A 6,723-nucleotide genomic window follows, 5' to 3' on the forward strand; every position below is an offset into this window, starting at 1 on the left:
GCTTGATTCATTTTATCAGCATCTTTAAAACTCAAACCTCCTATTGAGATTGGTCTACACATGTATTTCCAGGATTTTATGCAATGCTCTTTCTCATTTGCCTCTTTGCCCCACCAAAAAGCACGTTGGATAGAATTTATCTTAGCAGTAATTTTTTTTGAGAGTTTGAAACATCCCATTTGATAGATTGACATACGAGACAAAACTGATTTGTTTAGAATCAGTTTACTTGGTTGGCTAAGGATCTTGCTTTTCCAACCTTTTATTCTTTCTTCCATTCTACTCACTACGAAGTCAAAAGTTTTCAGTTTTAATTTATTGATAAACAGAGGCACTCCTAGAACCTATACCACTACTACGTAACTTTCCATTAATATAATTCCCTCTATTCTAGCAATAAAAAAAAAATCCAATTGACCGAAAATCCAAGGGTAAGGCCGAATCAAACTCACACCAACGGCGTGCGGCTGACAAAAGCTGTTGTGTAGGATAACAAGTACTGGTATAGGTTAATTGTTTAGTACAGTGACAGTGTCCAACTGTCCATCATTTCTCAGTTGTTTCGTGCGAAAATCTACAGAATCGTTTTCTGCTCCACTTACACCAACGCCATCTCATATTTGCTTTTTTTCTTTTCTTATAAATTTTCTCTCTGAAGAAAGAAAATTCTAGGGCAAAAAAAAATAAAAATGGGTCGTCTTCCCAGAAAAACCAAGCAAAACCTAGATTTCCGTACCACCAAAGATAATGCCTGGTACACTGTTGGTAAGATGATTCTAAACAAGACCAAAAAGATTCTCACTGTTAGATTTGCTGAGTTCGGTAAAGAAGATGACGAGAACTTCAGTGTCAAGGATTTTAAAACAGTTAAAGAACTTGAAGATTTCGCCCTGCTTGTGTTCAGTTACAGGACCAAGAATGTGCTGATGTGAGTCGTGGGTTGAAGGTTTGTGCTATGTTTGATCAAGGCGAAGAAGATCAAAAGTTTTATGATGGAGCAATTGAATCGGTGAGTTGACTCAGTTACCGATTGTTCTTCGTTTCTTCTGCATGTGATTTTACGTTAGGGTTTTAGGTTCTGGTTGTGGTGGTGATATGTCAATCAGTTGATTTTTTGGTTTGATTTAGTTATATGTTGTGGTTTGATTTAGTTTTGTGTTATTGAATCGGTGAGTGAGTCAATGACTGATTCATTGTTTGCTTTTGTTTTACAATTCACAATGTATGTTTTGATTCAGGGTTTTTGGGTTAGTTGAATCTTCTTATGTAGGTTGAGTGCAATTTCTGACTCAATAACATGCGTTTAGGGTTTTAGGGTTTTGATTCTTATGTAGGTTGAGTGCAATTTCTTTGATCTTCTTAGTATAATAGGTATGTGTTTTGGGTGGTGGTAGTCAGGACATAGAAAACATTCACTACCTTATACCTTGTAAATGAAATGGTATCTGATTCTGGGGAATGCTAGTATTTGATAAAATATATTATGTGTGTTATTAAACAGATGGGTATTCAACAGATGGGTATTCAACAGATGGGTATCTGACCGCAAACGTCACAACGTAGAGGAGGAGCAGAGAGTTGTGCTTGTGCATTTGTGGTTGGCTGGTTAGAAGGTCCAGGGGAAAACAGTATTCAACAGATGGGTATTGAGCGTATCTGTAGAGTTCAACCAGGATCTCCATTGTTCGATCAAGCGCTTGCATATTTCACGAAGGTGTCACGGGAACAGCTTGATTTGGTTTCAAATGAAAATCAATTGCCGATCAAAAGAAAGGTGAAGGTTAAACTTCAGGTTTGAATTTGCTTGCAGTAGCTAGTTGCTGGTTAATGGTTGCGTAGTTTGGACCATTTTATTTTGTCAGCAGTCATAAGGAAATTTTGAAAAATTAAACTTGGTGGGAAATTTTGATTACTATTCTGTCGATAAAATTTTGGAAATTTTGATTGAGGAATACAAAGTACGCAGTAGAAACTTAATCAGGCGCCTTAAATTCATGTAATTATTTTGATTGAGGTGTTAATCAAGTTATTATTTATTGACTGCATTAGTCGTTTCTTCAATTGTGTTGTGTCCCTTCATTTCAGTAAACGTATTAGAGAGACATGTCCAATATTCCAGTTCAATTAAAATGTGAAAAATGAAAGCAGCAAAAAATAAAAATATACTGCTTTTGAATGTTCTGTAACAGTAAAATACAACTGTCTGGCATCAACTGCGTTGAAGTAATTACGCAGCTGCAACTAGTAATGCAGCTGCAAAGGACTTTCAATGGCTAAGTAATACTGCAGACAAGGAATTTAACTAGTAACCAAATCAGGAGTGTTTTTTTCTCATTTGCTAGTGACCAAATCTATATTTTGGACTTCAAAATATTTTGAATATAATTTTTCTCTGCATTTAGTCTATTTTTGAATATAATTTTTCTCTGCATTTAGTCTATGAATGTTGTGATCACTGGTACAAATGCTCAAAGCTTGTTTATGGAACCATGGCATGAACCAATAAAAGTGAAAGACTAAAGCCAGGGGAAGGATGGGGTGGACTTAACAAGTAAAGGAAGCCATTTTTACCACCAAAAAGTACGCATAGTTCCTAAGCTGGCCCAGCAATCATATGCCTCCACATGATAACCCATGTAGCTGACCCTGAAAAACTAATGCAGTCATGTTGAAATACATCAGTAGCATAAGGTTAAGATAATGGCTTTCAAGTTGCTTCCCAAACAAAATGCCCCAAAAGTAAAACAGAAACTGTCCTTATGAGCACTTTCCAGTGAAAGGATGCTAACATGCTTTTCCTGTGTCTTCTTTACTATTCTCTTCTCTCCAGAAACATGTAAGTTTGCCTTCTGAAATGTGTAAGTTGTTCATTTTAGGGCTTATAAATTATGAGTTTTACTCAACGCAGACAATAAAAAGTACTTCCAAAGTTGTAAGTGAGAGTTGTAGGGAACTGAACCAATATTAAGGGGTTGTCGACTTAAATGAGGTTCAGTTTCCTCCAACATCTCACCTCCGACTTTCATGAATGAAAAGAAGCAAGAACGACATCGTTGATGTTGGTAAGTGAAAACAAGAGAGTGCTCATGAAATTGCAAGTGAGAGTTGAGGGAAGCTAAACCAGTTGCACACTGCTATAATGCGCACGGTCGGGTTTAGTTTCCTCCAACATCTCATCTACAATTTACATGTACGAAGCTAAAGAAGGATCCATGTCATTGTTTGAAGTAAGAATTGGAGAAAACCAAATTGATTTATATTTGGCATTTCAATTTAGTTTTCTCCAATATCTCACATCCAACATTTACTACAATAACAAAATACAAATGGTGCGGAAACGAAAAAATAAGGTGTTGAAGTCGTAAATAAGAGCTGAAGGAAATTGAACCAGTTGCACAATGCTATATAATGCATACAGTTGGGTTCAATTTCCTCCAACATCTTATTTCCAACTTTCACATCGAAGAGAAGATGATGCCAGTCTGTAGGTGAGAAAATATGAGCATGTTGAATCTGTAAATGAGAGTTAAAGAAAACTGAACTAATTGCACCCTGATATGATGTCAGCCGTCGGGTTTAATTTTCTGCAGCATCTCATTTCCAACTTTAACATCGAGAAAAGATGAGTAGGTAGGAGTTATGGACCAATTTGCATAAAGGTCAGAGTTATCAGACACTGCAATTGGGTTCTAAATTCTCAGTTATACATATGGGAAAATGGATCAGAATCAAGATGCTCATAGGCAGGGAATGTCGACTGGATGCATGCTACCAATGGAACTTCTAGGAATTTGATGTCACCGCCAAGGCCAAGGAGATCCTTCATTCAGTAAGAGTTCTTAAAATATTTAAAGGATGTTCTGAAAATCGCCGTCCCTCCCTCTTGATGAATTTGATCATCAACAAAATGTTTACAGCTTTTTAACTCACTACTAGCTCTTTGTTCTGTCTTATGACCTTTATTCTTCAAGTAGTTGAGGTTTTCAAAGTGTGCTTTCAGTTTGTTTTGCTTAACTAGTCAATTTTGTGAATAAGTACTTGCCTAAGTTGTTCCAAGTAGGCACTCTGAGGGATGCGAATATTGGCGACTGTCAGGTGGTGGCCTTCACAAGCAGTTCCCTTCATAGAAAAAATCAAGAAAATCATGCTTCTTCTGATGCGCAACTACCTAAAAGAAAAGATTTTTCTGTATGTTTTTCTGGTCTAAGATGCCAAGCTGGTAGATCCGTAGTTGGCTTTTAGAGTAAACGTAATAGGACACTTTGGCTTCATTTACCATGTAGGGTATCATTCGGTGTCTCTTCTCATCCTGAAAAGTAGTAATCACAACCTAATTACCCTTTTAACCGAAAAACCAAGGGTAAGTTCAAAGTTTGAAACGTGGTTCTACATTAGCGGCGTGCAGTTAACAAAAGCCGGTAGGATAACAAGTAGTGGTGAGGTTAAGTGTTACTAGTACTGTTGTTTGGACTGTCGACACATGCCCATTTCTCCCCTGTAACAAAATTTTCAAAATCTTTTTCTGCTCCACTTACCATAACACGATCTCATATTTGCTTTTTCCCTTTCTTATATATATATCTTCCTTCCGAAGAAGAAAATTCCAGGGCAAAAAAATGGTTCGTCTTCCCAAAAAAACCAATCAAAACCTAGATTTCCGTTCCACGAAGGATGAAGCTTGGTATACAGTGAGTAAGCTATCCCTGGAGAAAAACATCCTCATCGTAAGCTTTGAAGGGTTCGATAAAGAAGATGATGAGAAGTTTAGTACCAAAGGTTTTAAAACTTCCAAACAGCTAGATGATTTCTTCAGGTGCAGGATGAAGAGTGTCCTGATTTGAGGAGTGGCTATGAGGTAAGTTAGGATTTTAGATTATTCTGGTAGTGGGTTGAATTTGTCGTTTGATGTTTTATTGAATCGCTGAGTGAGTCAATGACTGATTCATTGTTTGCTTTTGTTTTACAATTCACAATGCATGTTTTGTTTCAGGGTTTTCTGGGTTAGTTGAATGTTCATCTATCTGACTCTATAATATGCGTTTACGGATTTAGGGTTTTGATTCTTGTGTTTTAGGTTTTGGGTGTGGTGGTGGTCAGGACATAGAAAACATTTATCACATTTTACCTTGGAAATGGTATTTGATGCAATATTACCTGCGTTATTAACAGGTAATCCCTAAACGTCACAGACGCAAAGGAGGAAAAATGACTTGTTTTTGTGCATTTGAGGTTGGGTGGTCAGAAGGTCCAAAGGCAAGCAGTACTCAACAGATGGGTATTGAGGGAATTTGCAAAATTGTACATGGCTCGCCGTTATTTCATCGAGCGCTCGATTGTTTTATGAAGATGTCGTCAAAACAGCTCGATTTGGCTTCAAAAAAAAATCAATTGCCGGTCAAAAAGAGATCAAGGTAGAATTGCAGGACTTTTTTTTCTCATTTGCTAGTGATAAAATCTTTATTTTATAGAATATATTTTGGACTTGGAAATATTTGAGTATAGTTTTTCTTTGGAATTAGTATGTGAATGTTGTAGTCACCAGTAGAAATGTTCAAAGCTTGTCTAAGGACCATGAACCACAAAATACGAAAGACTAAAGCCAAAGGCAGCCATTTTGACAGTTCAAAATACCATATGCCTCCACATGATACGCCAATGTGGTGACTTTCGTGGAATTTGGAATCCCATATAGCAGACTTGAAAAACTATGCAGCCATGTTAAAAACATGAGTAGCCTAAGGTTACCATAGCGACCTTAAAGTTGCTTCCCAGACAAAATACCCCAAAAGTAAAACAGAAACTGTCCTTTCCAGCATTTTCTACTGAAAGGATACTAACATGCTTTTCCTCTGTCTTCTTTACTATTCTCTTCTCTCCAGAAACATGTAGTTTTGCCTTGTAATATGTGTGATTGTTGTTCATTTTGAGTCTTATAAATAGTTAGCATTATGAGTTTTCTCAATGCAGACAACAAAAAGAAGTATTTTCAAAGCTGTAAGTGAGGGGCAGTCAGTTTCCTCCATCATCTCACCTCCAACTTTCATGTTGATGCCGGAAAGCAAAAACCAGTGTTAATGCAGTTGTAAGTGAGAGTTGAAGGAAACTGAACCAGTTGTGTGCAGTTAGGTTCAATTTCCTTCATCACTGCAATTCTCACTCACACTGAAAAGAAGACAATCCCAATCTATGAGAATATATGAACACGTTCAAGTCGTAAATGAGAGCTGGAGGAAATTGAACCAATTGCACAATGCCTGCCTGCAGTTGAGTTCAATTTCCTCCGACATCTCATTTCCAACTTTTGCGTCGAAGAGAAGATGATGCCTGTCTGTAAATGAGAAGATATGAGCATGTTGAATCCATAAATGAGAGTTGAAGGAAATTGAACCAATTGCTCACTGATATGATGTGAGCAGTTGGGTTCAATTTCCTCCGACATCTCATTTCCAACTTTAACATCAGGACAATATGAACCTGTTAAGGTCGTAGGTACCTGTTAAGCTGAAGGAAATTGAACCAATTTGCATAAAGCTAAAACCTTTGCAATTTCCTCCAACATCTCATCTCCAGCTTTCACGTCGAAGAGAAGATGATCTGCATCTGTAAATGACAAAATATGAGGGTGTTAAGTCGTAGGTGAGAGTTAAAAGAAGTTGAGCCAATTGCACAGTGCTAAAACGTCTACAATTGGGTTAAATTTTCCATCAACATCTCATCTCCATG

At 37.2% G+C, this 6,723-nt stretch overlaps 2 long non-coding RNA genes across 2 annotated transcripts; both read left to right on the forward strand.

Moving 5' to 3' along the window:
- The first annotated feature begins 590 nt into the window (after positions 1-590).
- LOC113315040 lies at positions 591-2,045 on the forward strand. The gene is made up of 2 exons (XR_003342704.1): positions 591-1,009; positions 1,502-2,045. It is a non-coding gene; the product is annotated as an uncharacterized LOC113315040 (long non-coding RNA).
- Positions 2,046-4,509: 2,464 nt separating this feature from the next.
- On the forward strand, positions 4,510-5,527 carry LOC113317086. The gene is made up of 2 exons (XR_003343235.1): positions 4,510-4,855; positions 5,170-5,527. It is a non-coding gene; the product is annotated as an uncharacterized LOC113317086 (long non-coding RNA).
- The last annotated feature ends 1,196 nt before the right edge of the window (positions 5,528-6,723 follow it).

Source organism: Papaver somniferum, chromosome 10 (assembly GCF_003573695.1).
Source record: "Papaver somniferum cultivar HN1 chromosome 10, ASM357369v1, whole genome shotgun sequence".
Lineage (NCBI taxonomy): Eukaryota > Viridiplantae > Streptophyta > Magnoliopsida > Ranunculales > Papaveraceae > Papaver > Papaver somniferum.